The sequence below is a fragment of the Bufo gargarizans genome, chromosome 1 (genome assembly GCF_014858855.1).
Source record: "Bufo gargarizans isolate SCDJY-AF-19 chromosome 1, ASM1485885v1, whole genome shotgun sequence".
NCBI classification, from domain to species: domain Eukaryota; kingdom Metazoa; phylum Chordata; class Amphibia; order Anura; family Bufonidae; genus Bufo; species Bufo gargarizans.
The window spans coordinates 322,885,912-322,898,842 of NC_058080.1; the positions used below are offsets into that span (position 1 = coordinate 322,885,912).

Here is a 12,931-nt window from a genome sequence, read left to right on the forward strand (position 1 = left end):
ATAACGGTGTTACTGAATGCATTACTGCACCATAGCATTTAGTTGAAAAGACATTACTTCAAAAGAATTGCATTATAATACAAAGTTTTAAATAAGGGCCGGTATCACTGCATTAGTGCGTGTATTTCAAACACGTTTTACTACAAAAGTTGCATTATTACCATTGTAAATTGACAATACCATTGTGCAGGGGAGGAATTCGGGAAATTTAATTGCACCTCTGTCTTTAAATTTCAGAAGTAGTGTTTAATAATCTGTGTACCAAACCCATGACTTTTCATTTATAAATCTAATAATAAAATGTCTGGAAAATGGAAGAATATGGATAGCAGCACCAGCCATATGGCCAGTAGTGGTTATAGTAATAGTAGACTACAGTTCTTCCTGGCTTCCAAAAGGTGCAACATTTTTATTAATGACAAAGAGTATGAGATTGTGGACTGGATGGCTCACTCCTCCTCCCAGTCACAGCAGGATGATGTGTAAGAGAAGTTGTAGAGCAGCAGAAACGGACCTCATCGGCCAATCCCGGAATGCACCAGCCTCGATAAGACCACAGATCCACATCAGTCCAAAGAACAGTAGAGAAAAACAAGCAGGATGATGTGGAGATCACCCCCGAGTCTGACACCATTCCTTGGAGACAGGGGTCACAGCATTCCTCCTGCTCCTCCTCCTTGATCGTCAGAGAAGCCTTTCAGTTGCACCATCTCTGTTTTCATTGCCCCCATCTAATGGGGAACCTTCTTTTTTCCTAAGAATAGGCAATAATACCCCACCACACGCTATGGAAAGTACTCAAGAGAGCCATTTCTTTATGACTTGTATGAAAGCAGTCATCATTTGGACTACCACGAGGAGTTGGTTCAGAGGGAGGTGGGGGGCCCCATGCATAGCTGCGTTGGTGGTAGTGGTATTTGTAGCCACAGTGTTGATAGTAGGGGCAGGGGTAGCAATAATGGCAGTTAGGGCAAATACAGAGTAGAAGCCCACAATTACATATCACAGTCTGATAAAAGTGGCAGGGAGGGTGAATACTATGACAATGATTGTGTGCAGGACAGATCCTTGATGCTGGTTCTGGGTGCTAAGGTGACATCAGCAGCAATGCATAGCAGAGGCAACATACAGCCAGACAAATGGAAAGTATGCCAGCGACTCATCCTTAATTCCTTCGCAACCTCCACCTTACATGCGCAGCGGAAGTCGCATCTTTAAACATGGTGCCCGCCAAGCAGGCTTCAGCAGCTATTAGTGGAATATATCAATACAGGACACTAGGTGGCAGCACTGTATTGTTATATTGATAATGTTATATTGATAAGTGTTTAACCACTTAAGGACCACAGGTTTATACCCCCCTAGTGACCAGGCCCTTTTTTTACAAATCGGCACTCCACAAATTTAGCGGTTTATTGCTCGGTCATGCAACTTACCACCCAAATGAATTTTACCTCCTTTTCTTCTCACTAATAGAGCTTTCATTTGGTGGTATTTCATTGCTGCTGACATTTTTACTTTTTTTGTTATTAATCGAAATTTAACGATTTTTTTGCAAAAAAAATGACATTTTTCACTTTCAGTTGTAAAATTTTGCAAAAAAAACAACATCCATATATCCATTTTTCACTAAATTTATTGTTCTACATGTCTTTGATAAAAAAAAAATGTTTGGGTAAAAAAAAAATAGTTTGGGTCAAAGTTATAGCGTTTACAAACTATGGTACAAAAATGTGAATTTCCGCTTTTTGAAGCAGCTCTGACTTTCTGAGCACCTGTCATGTTTCCTGAGGTTCTACAATGCCCAAACAGTAGAAAAACCCCACAAATGACCCCATTTCGGAAAGTAGACACCCTAAGTTATTCGCTGATGGGCATAGTGAGTTCATAGAACTTTTTATTTTTTGTCACAAGTTAGCAGAAAATGATGAATTTTTTTTAAATTTTTTTTTTTCTTACTATGTCTCATATTCCACTAACTTGCGACAAAAAATAAAAAATTCTAGGAACTCGCCATACCCCTCACGGAATACCTTGGGGTGTCTTATTTCCAAAATGGGGTCACTTGTGGGGTAGTTATACTGCCCTGGCAATTTAGGGGCCCAAATGTGTGAGAAGTACTTTGCAATCAAAAGCTGTAAAAAATGACCGGTGAAATCCGAAAGGTGCACTTTGGAATGTGGGTCCCTTTGCCCACCTAGGCTGCAAAAAAGTGTCACACATCTGGTATCGCCGTACTCAGGAGAAGTTGGGGAATGTGTTTTGGGGTGTCATTTTACATATACCCATGCTGGGTGAGAGAAATATCTTGGCAAAAGACAACTTTTCCCATTTTTCTATACAAAGTTGGCATTTGACCAAGATATTTCTCTCACCCAGCATGGGTATATGTAAAATGACACCCCAAAACACATTCCCCAACTTCTCCTGAGTACGGCGATACCAGATGTGTGACACTTTTTTGCAGCCAAGGTGGCCAAAGGGGCACATATTCCAAAGTGCATCTTTCGGATTTCACAGGCCATTTTTTACACATTTTGATTGCAAAGTTCTTCTCACACATTTGGGCCCCTAAATTGCCAGGGCAGTATAACTACGCCACAAGTGACCCCATTTTGGAAAGAAGACACCCCAAGGTATTCCGTGAGGGGCACAGCGAGTTCCTAGAATTTTTTATTTTTTGTCACAAGTTAGCGGAAAATGATGATTTTCTTTCTTTTTTTTTTTTTCTTTCAAAGTCTCATATTCCACTAACTTGCGACAAAAAATAAAACATTCTAGGAACTCACCATGCCCCTCACGGAATACCTTGGGGTGTCTTCTTTCCAAAATGGGGTCACTTGTGGGGTAGTTATACTGCCCTGGCAATTTAGGGGCCCAAATGTGTGAGAAGTACTTTGCAATCAAAATGTGTAAAAAATGACCGGTGAAATCCGAAAGGTGCACTTTGGAATGTGGGTCCCTTTGCCCACCTAGGCTGCAAAAAAGTGTCACACATCTGGTATCAACGTACTCAGGAGAAGTTGGGAAATGTGTTTTGGGGTGTCATTTTACATATACCCATGCTGGGTGAGAGAAATATCTTGGCAAAAGACAACTTTTCCCATTTGTTTTATACAAAGTTGGCATTTGACCAAGATATTTATCTCACCCAGCATGGGTATATGTAAAATGACACCCCAAAACACATTCCCCAACTTCTCCTGAGTACGGCGATACCACATGTGTGACACTTTTTTGCAGCCTAGATGCGCAAAGCTGCCCAAATTCCTTTTAGGAGGGCATTTTTAGACATTTGGATCCCAGACTTCTTCTGGCTCTTTAGGGCCCCTAAAAAGCCAGGGCAGTATAAATACCCCACATGTGACCCCACTTTGGAAAGAAGACACCCCAAGGTATTCAATGAGGGGCCTGGCGAGTTCATAGAAATTTTTTTTTGGGCATAATTTAGCAAATATTTTTTTTTTGTTTTTTTCTCACAAAGTGTCACTTTCCGCTAACTTAGGACAAAAATTTAAATCTTTCATGGACTCAATATGCCCCTCAGCAAATACCTTGGGGTGTCTTCTTTCCAAAATGGGGTCATTTGTGGGGTGTTTGTACTGCCCTGGCATTTGAGGGTCTCCGCAATCATTACATGTATGGCCAGCATTAGGAGTTTCTGCTATTCTCCTTATATTGAGCATACAGGTAATGAGATTTTTTTTTCCGTTCAGCCTCTGGGCTGAAAGAAAAAAATGAACGGCACAGATTTCTTCATTCGCATCGATCAATGTGGATGAAAAAATCTCTGCCCAAAAAAAAAAAAGGAGGGGAAAGGCGTCTGCCAGGACATAGGAGCTCCGCCCTACATCCACACCCACTTAGCTCGTATGCCCTGGCAAACCAGATTTCTCCATTCGCATCAATCGATGTGGATGAATAAATCATTGCCGGGATTATTATTTTTTTACATACAAAGTGTTTGCCAAAGCATAGGAACGCCGCCTCCTCCTCAGCTCGTATGCTTCGGCAAACGTATCTGTTACTGCAGAGTAGAAATCTCGTCTTGCAGCGCCGCATACACCGACTTGCGTGTAATCTGACAGCAGCGCAATGCTTCTGTCAGAATGCACATCAGTGCTGCAGCTGCTTGATCGCTTGGTCCACCTGGAAGGTAAAAAAACAAAAAAACAAAAAAGAAAAAACCAGGCCGCAACGCAATAATTTTATTAACATTAACTTTAGAGAACATTAACTTTTCTAAACTTTTGAAACAGAACAATAACTTTTTTGCTTACCGGTGATTTTTTCTTTTTTTTTTTTTTTTTTTTTTTAACCTTTATTGGACAAACCTCTCCTTCCCCATGGGACAATGTGCAAAGCGCAAATCGCCCAAACATGTGGCGAAGTGCATTATGCACTTTGTCCCAGGTGAAAGGAGAGGTTTGTGGCAGCTCTGTGTGAAAGGGCCCTAAGACCCCTGTGTGCCTGTCCTGTGTACGCAATCCCTATGCTAATAGTGTATCTGAGTGTGGAACTTGCGGAAACACTCCCCTATGCATAGGGCAGGCTGGTCAGGACAGTCAGGACAAAAAAAGGTGGTGTCACGCCTTATTCCACCCCTGCTACAGACACGACATCTTTTTCTTGTGGAACGTTGAGTTGGGGTACCAGGATAGACAGACGGGAAGTGTGTGCCATGTAGCCGGCTCACTACATCAGGGCCTTGGGGCACGGACCCTCCTGGATACAGGATTTCCGAAATGATCTCTTCCTGGAATTTTAGGAAGGATCCTGTTCTCCCAGCCTTACTGTAGAGAACAAAACTATTGTACATCGCCAATTGGATCAAATAAACAGACACCTTCTTATACCAGCGTCTGGTTCTGCGGGAAACTAAATAGGGAGCCAACATCTGGTCATTGAAGTCCACCCCTCCCATGTGAAGGTTATAGTCGTGGACAGAGAGGGGTTTCACAATGACTCCAGTTGCCCGTTCAATTTGGACAGTCATGTCTGCGTGAATGGTGGACAGAAGGTAAACGTCCCTCTTGTCCCTCCACTTCACCGCGAGCAGTTCTTGGTCACACAAGGCAGCCCTCTCCCCCCGTGCAAGTCGGGTACTAACGAGCCGTTGGGGGAAGCCCCGGCGACTAGGTCGCGCGGTACCACAGCATTGAATTCCGACTATATGTAAGTGCCGGAAGAGGGCCACGCTTGAGTAAAAATTGTCCACGTATAAGTGGTACCCCTTGTGGAATAAGGGTGACACCAAGTCCCAGACAATCTTGCCACTGCTCCCCAGGTAGTCAGGACATCCGACCGGCTCCAGTTTTGAGTCTTTTCCCTCATAGACCCTAAAACGATATGTATAGCCTGTGGCCCTTTCACAGAGCTTATACAGTTTGACCCCATACCGAGCGCGCTTGCTGGGGATGTACTGTTTTATGCCAAGGCGCCCGGTAAAATGTACTAGGGACTCGTCTATGCAGATGTTTTGATTAGGGGTATACGCATCTGCAAATCTGGATGACAAATGGTCTATGAGGGGCCGAATTTTGTGGAGCCGGTCATAAGCAGGGTGGCCTCTTGGATGACAGGTGCTATTGTCCGCGAAATGCATAAAGCACATGATGACCTCAAAACGTCCCCTAGACATTGCAGCAGAGAACATGGGCATGAAATGTATTGGGTCTTTAGACCAATATGACCGCAATACATTTTTTTTGCTGAGGATAAGGCCCAAAAAAATTTTTAACTCGGAAACAGTGACTGGTTTCCACCGGAAAGGCTGGGCATAGTAGCTTTCCGGATTGGCGGTAATAAACTGTGTGGCGTAGCGGTTGGTTTCAGCCACAACTAGGTCATAGAGATCCGCGGTGAAGAACAGCTCAAAAAACTGAAGGGCCGATCCTAAATGAGCCGTCTCCACGCGAACTCCAGACTGGGCGGTGAAAGGGGGCAATACGGGTGCGGCGGAATCAGGGGATTGCCAATTAGGATTTGCCAGCACCTCTGGGAGACTAAGGGTTCTACGGACCTGTGAACGCGGTGGCTGTGACGGGGGAGTTATTGCACGTGCCACCGTACCAGCTGGAACTGCCCTTCTGGTGCTCGCCACTTCACCAGGGACTACGGCAGTGCTGGTAGAAGGTCCAGGCTGTGCTGCGCTGCTGGTGTATGCCGCACCATAAACAAGATCAGCGCTAGCACCACTCTGCTGCAAATGAGGATCATCATGCAGGGTAGGCAGAACTCTTACATGGGATCGGGTACGTCTGGCCGTAGCAGGGACCTCTACCTCGTCATCCTCACTAGCCGTTAGAGTGCCACTGCTGTCTACTGGTTCATATTCTGAACAACTGGATTCAGCGGATAAGGCGTCCCCATCGCTTTCATCCATCACGGTCAGAATCCTGTAGGCCTCTTCAGCGGAATACCCCTTGTTTGACATTTTGGGTTCACTAAATTTAGGGGGTATTCCTCTGAGACTACCCAGGAAAAAGAGCAAACCTGCTTAGTAAAAAGGAGTGCTTGCGAAGTAAAGCTGCGATCGCTAATAAAGATCCAAAAAGCTCAAAAGTGATCTTTTATAGCGGTGCAGCGATTTTACGGTTTTTGCAGTGATCAGAAAAAAAAAAATTCTGTCACTGCGGTGGGGCGGACTGAACGCAAGTGTGCGCACAAAATCAGGCCTGATCGGGCGAACACTGCGTTTTTTGTAGAACCTAAGGTGACCCTAATGTACTTATATAGATCTGATTGCGATCAGTATTGATCACTTACAGATACTATATAGTACTAGTGCTGATTAGCGACAGCGATGACGCTAATCAGCGACTAATCGGTGACTGCGGTGCGGTGCGGTGCGGTGCGGTGGGCGCTAACTACCTAACAAGTAGCTAACTACCTGGCGGTGATAAGGGACCCTAACAGGGGGGGTGATCAATGACAGGGGGGTGGATAAGGGGGTGATCAGGGTGTCTAATATGGGTGATCAGGAGCTAAATAAGGGGTTAAATAAATGACAGGGTAATATCTAATGTGTAGTGTGGTGTTTGGTGCTACTTACTGAGCTGCCTGTATCCTCTGGTGGTCGATCCAAGCAAAAGGGACCACCAGAGGACCAGGCAGGAGTTATATCAGACGCTATTTTCAAAATAGCGTCTGACATAACCATTTCATTGGACGATTCAAAAATCCACAGCCTGCCAGCCAATGATCGCGGCCGGCAGGCTGCAGATGAACTTGTGAACTGCGCAATCCTGTGAACGCGCGCTCCTGTGAGCGCGCGTTCACAGGAAATCTCGGCTCACGCGAGATGACGCCAATCGGCGTTAGTGTGACCTGGGAGCGCCGCAGCATTGACGCCTTTCGGCGTTAGTGTGACGGGAGGAGGTTAATGATGGCTATATAGCCATTTGTAAACACACTTGGGAATCTAATCTAAAAAAAAAAAGTTAAAAAAAAAATTTATATAGAAAAAAATTATAAAAGTACAAATCACCCACCTTCCCCCAAAATAAAAATACTTAACCAATAAAAAAATAAACATCATGGGCATTGTTGAGTGCAAAAACGCCTGTACTAATAAAATATAACAATATAAATCCCATACAGCGAATGGCACAACAGAAAATAAAAACTGCCAATTCATCATTTTGTCACTTCAACTCCCCAATTTTTTTTATAAAAAAGTGATCAAAAAGTCACACACATTTCAAAATGGTATTATTGAAAAGCATAGAACGCCCGGCAAAAAATGTTGCCCTAGCACAGCTCCGTACGCATAACTACAAAAAAGTTATAGGGACCAGAATATGGTCATTTAAAAAAAAATACATTTTTTTCAAGGTTTTTAATTTTTTTCCAGTATTAAAACACAAAAAAAAAACTGTGCAAGTATGGCATCGCTGTAAATGTACTAACCTGTAGAATGAAAGTAACAGGTCAATTTTACTAAATAATAAACGCTCAAAAAGAAAGTTTGTCAGAATTGCATTTTTCTTCCAATTTTACACCATTTGGAATCTATTTCCCGCTTCCCACTACATTGCATGCAACTGTAGATGGTGCCATTAGAAAGTACAACTTGTTCCGCAAAAAATAAGCCCTGTGGACATTTGCCTATTTCTCCTATGCAAAGTTATAAACTTCTTACTTTATTTCACTTCAAAGGGTTAACTTGCACTGTGCAATACTGTTTAACTGCATTTTATATGTATGTTGTGATATATAGACTGTTCATTTGCACTGTATTTGCAACGCTCTGTGGACAGTGTTAATGAATATTGAAAGACATTTTGGACTTTGAATAAGAAGCTGGTCATTTTCCATAGCTTCCATAGGGTTAAAGAGGAGCATATTTTAGAGTGGAAAAGCCAGACGTGTTTACCACCAATACCGGAGAGACTGACCTTTTGAATGTCTGGTTTAGCTCTGTAGTTATGTCTGGAAACTTGTTTTTGTCTGGAAAAACTTTTGTCATTGCCATTAAGTATCATTGAATCCCTAATGTAAGTCTAAAAGAGAAGGAAAGTGTTACAATGTATCTGTTTGTGCTGAGCTTCTACACTCCACGCCTACTACTAGAAGGTTCTAGTTTAGCTAGAAATGGTATATAAGGAGAGCAGTCAGAACCCCTAGTATTCTGCACTTAGGAAACAGTGCCTGGAGTGGGAGACTCTGCCAGACTGCATGAGTGACCAGAAGAAAACGCTGAGATGTGGACGCTGAGCCACAGGCCATGGTTCACCAACCCTGTGACCAAGGAGCCACCTGGACTACTGGGCTACAGACCATAGGCCCTTGACCAGGTTAACAGCCTTCTGGGACAGAGAGGGGTAGCTAGCTCAGGCCTTTCCTCAGCATCAAACCCTTCTGCCAGGGAGGAGACTGGAGAAGCCAGCCCTATGCCTCACCTGTATTGTTTTTCACCTGAATTGCTCCAGTAAAGAAGCAGCCTGGTTTAATGCAGACCCTGACTCTCTGGACTTATTTAACATTGGGGTGCACTACCCCTTATCATCTGTTTCAGAGAGCAGCAACATGTGTTGACACTTAGACTGTGTCCGGGGGACCCAGCATAGCTTGGGGCCACCCCAAACCCATTAAATGTGCACTGTCTCATGGTGTAATGAAGATAAGTGACCACAAGTGCTGGACTGAGTGTCTGAAACAATTGTTTTCATGTATAACTTAGGACAAAGCCTCTCAAAAAACTGTCAGGACCAGATCTGGTTTTGGTAACTTGTGATGCTGCCGATACACTGGACACAGGCCCAAAACTTGCCAGAGCTGAGCCATTTTTGGGTGCCGCTAGCTCTGTGTGAGTATCTCCTATCTGGCACATTGCCGGAAGACAAAAACATTGCCGTGTGCAAGATCTGCATGATTAAAATAAGTTGTGGGCATTCAAACAGAAATATATGCGCCACTGCTCTATTGAACCAGATGAAGCAGCAGAAAACAGAAGTGTCAGACAGTTAATGCAAAAAGAGTTTCCTCCTTCTCCCTGTCATCCATGTGCAGTACAGTGTCTTTGTTATCCTCATCATCTATTGCTACTTCTCCCACTCAGAATACTACTCATCCTACTCTACTCCTTTGTCAGCCACTGATAACAGGATGTGTTGCCAGGGAAAAAACTCTACACTCCCAGCAATCCACTGGTGTTCAGGCAGAATTCCACCCTGAACAAGCTACTGCTGGTTCCCTGCATGGCACACATGATCAGTTTAGTAATGCAATGCTTTGCAGAGGGTGGAGGGCATGTCCAGTAGACTGTCCTTGCATTTCAACCATGTGTCGAGGATTGCCCTGCTGCACTTTCAGCAACAAAATGTCTGCCATTGCACCACTTGATCTGCAACATTCCAACTGTAATTCCACCTTGCATATGCTAGAGTGTCTGAATGAGCAGCGTAAAGCCACAAATGATTTAGTCATGCACAAGAACACCTCAGCAGGGAGCATGTGTCATTTAGAGTTAAGGCTGTGGCAGCTCATCAGAGACTCCTGTCGCATGCTGAAGCCCTTTGAAGAGGCCACCAGATTTGTCAGTAGGGATAACTGTGGCATTAAACCCACATAGGGAAAGTCCCATTGAGGAGGAGGAAATTCTGCTGGTGGAGAAGGAGTGGAGGGGTTCGTGGTGAAGGATGCTGATTGTTCTGCTTTGCGTTATTGAACTGCCGTATAACACTAGTCAGACTGTCTAATTCATAAGTCAAGAAACGTGAGACATCAGATCTGTATGTATTCTTTGTTCTGAATAACTTTGTAAAACTACAACATAAGCACAAACAAAACACGTGTGTCCACACATTAAACATTATACAACAGCCTCATTCCATCAGTCAGAGTACTTACGGACAATTCCATCATAAGTCCAGGAATAGCTCAGAGCTCCACTGAATGCTGCTTGCTAGATCTAGAAGCAGTCACGAAATGGAGGATAGAAAAGTTCTGGGTTAAAGGTTACTGTGTCTCTCTCTGTGAAAATTACCACTTCCTATCAAGTCCTGGCATAATAATAACAAACTCTGACCACTAGATGGCAGCAACATCAAATTAACATTACAGTATAATCTATAACAGTACATTGCATACATTTGCTTTAAACAATATGGACAGAAAACTCCTTGTCTGGCATAATTTATTATGACACTATCTATGTAACTACTGCTATGCAGAAAAAACACATAAAAAGGAAAATTGAATCCTATCTATTCTGAGACTAAAACTATAATGTCAGTTATAGGTCTAAGATAAATTCTGGAGGTCTCATTTTTTATAATCTTGACCTCCACCTTTCCAAACCTACCATCTCTGCTTGGTAACGCATTGACAACAAGTCATACGGGCCACTCATTCCTGCCCTCTTGGCTGTCCTTCAACAGAACAACATCACTCACTTTTTCATTTGGGCGATCCTCAGTCCATTTCCTACGGCGCTGCAAAGTTAAAAGATGATCCCTCTTCCATCTTTTCCAAAAGGTGTCTGCCAAGCATTGCACTTGCTTCCATTGCTTCGCATGAACTTGCATAGTACTTATGTTTCCAGATGGAGCAGACAAAGAGTTCACCTTTTGAGTCAATAACATTGCTGGGTTAAGGACCATAGGTGTATCTGAGTCTGAGGATAGAGGAACTATAGGCCAGGCATTCATAATAGCTGTAACTTCTGCCATAAAGGTGCTTAAAGTCTCATGGAACAAGTGAGCAGGTTTAGTTTGTAGCAACATAGCATCCAAGATTCGTCTGTCAATACCTATAAGTCTTTCCCAGACACCATCCATGTGGAGTGTGGAGGATTAAAGACCCATGTATATGGGTTCTTGTAGACTGGGTGCCCCCATTCCGACTCTTTCGACTCAGTCAGGCCGTTTATCGACACTGAGTCGTGGACTCGGTTGTGGGCCCCCAGTCTCACACATCACTAGCCAATTTCACATAGGCCGAACCTCAATATCTGAACAGCTCGAATCAAACCAGAATGTGCATCTTTTAATTTTAATTCTAATTCTCTCTCTCAACCGTCATATTTTTATATTATATCATTAGTATTTTAATCTCTTATTACATTCTACCATATGAATGGTATCAATATTTTATATTTATATTAAAGTATAAATAGTGTTTTTATTGTTATTTTAAACTGCTATTTGTTTACAATTGTACTGCCATACCACATAAGAATGGAGACTTAAATGGTTAACACTCTAATAACGGCACATTTAGTGTTAAAGTGTAGAGGAATATTATCTATCTGTACTAATTTATGTTGGCGTTTCAGCAAAACGACACTATGCAAGATTCTTTGCTAATGACTCATAAGAATGATAATAATTTATATATGCAATTTGCAATCATAAATTGGACTTCTGCATGACATATAGAATGTTAAAAAGAATCTAAAATATGGAAAAACGCATAAGTGCAAAATAACCGCATTAAAAACGCATGCAAAAAACGCATGCGATTTCTTGTTGCCGAGATTTAATCCAGTAATCCAGTGATCCAGGATTTTGTGCAAGTTGCGGATATAAAAGGCGGAGGAACCCAGGTGTTGCTGTACCACTGACAAAGGGAAGGAGTTCCCGAAACGCGTCTGGGCCGCACACCTGTGAAAGAAGCACCTCCGCACCATATGCATGGCCATGCAAACATTACCATAACGGAAGAATTTGGATTTCCAGGACGTTGAGTACAGAATCAGCCAAGCAGTACTTTCTATCAGTCCGGAGACACATCACTTCTGAAATCCCGCGAGATCCGGTATTAGCGAGCTACAGGAGCTACAAGCCGGACGCCGGAATTGTTTCACGCTGCCTATCTACCGCATACGTCCATAGAGGCGTCCACGAGACACACTGGGTGGAAGGTAGGAACATTGCTTATGTGAACCGCATACGATGAGGTTCACCATTTGAATGTGTACAGAAACCTTACTCTATCACTGATACCCAAGGACACGGAGACACGTACCTACATGAGAGCAGGAAGTGTTTGGCTTACCTACCCAATTGCGCTAGTAGCATTGGATAAAGCGCATACGAGTCGGCTAATTCACTGACTATTCAAGTGTGCGCACGGGACAGTCAAGCGCATTATCACCAATAACCTCTCTGATTCAGTTATATATTACTAGTGGTTCTGAATACAAAAGACTGTTATTACTCAACCATCCCTATATGTGGTATTGATTATTATGTATTTTACTCATGTTATTTTTAGATTTTAGATTTTATGGTATAAATACACACGTGTGATACATTGTGGTTTAATTAAATTTTAATTTACTACTACTTGGAGTCCAAGTGTTGAGTGCTCGCCCTCACTTGGATTTTAGTTACATTTATTACTTGAGGAGGGGTGTTCCTCTATATTGGGCTAGAAGCACCTAATCTAGAAGCCCGCCTGAGGTGAGCCACCATTTTGAGTCTTT

General features: G+C 43.0%; 1 protein-coding gene across 3 annotated transcripts in view; it reads left to right on the top strand.

Moving 5' to 3' along the window:
• The window catches only part of ADGRL3 (adhesion G protein-coupled receptor L3), an 807,408-nt gene that overhangs the window by 280,724 nt on the left and 513,753 nt on the right, over window positions 1-12,931 (top strand). The window lies entirely within an intron of this gene.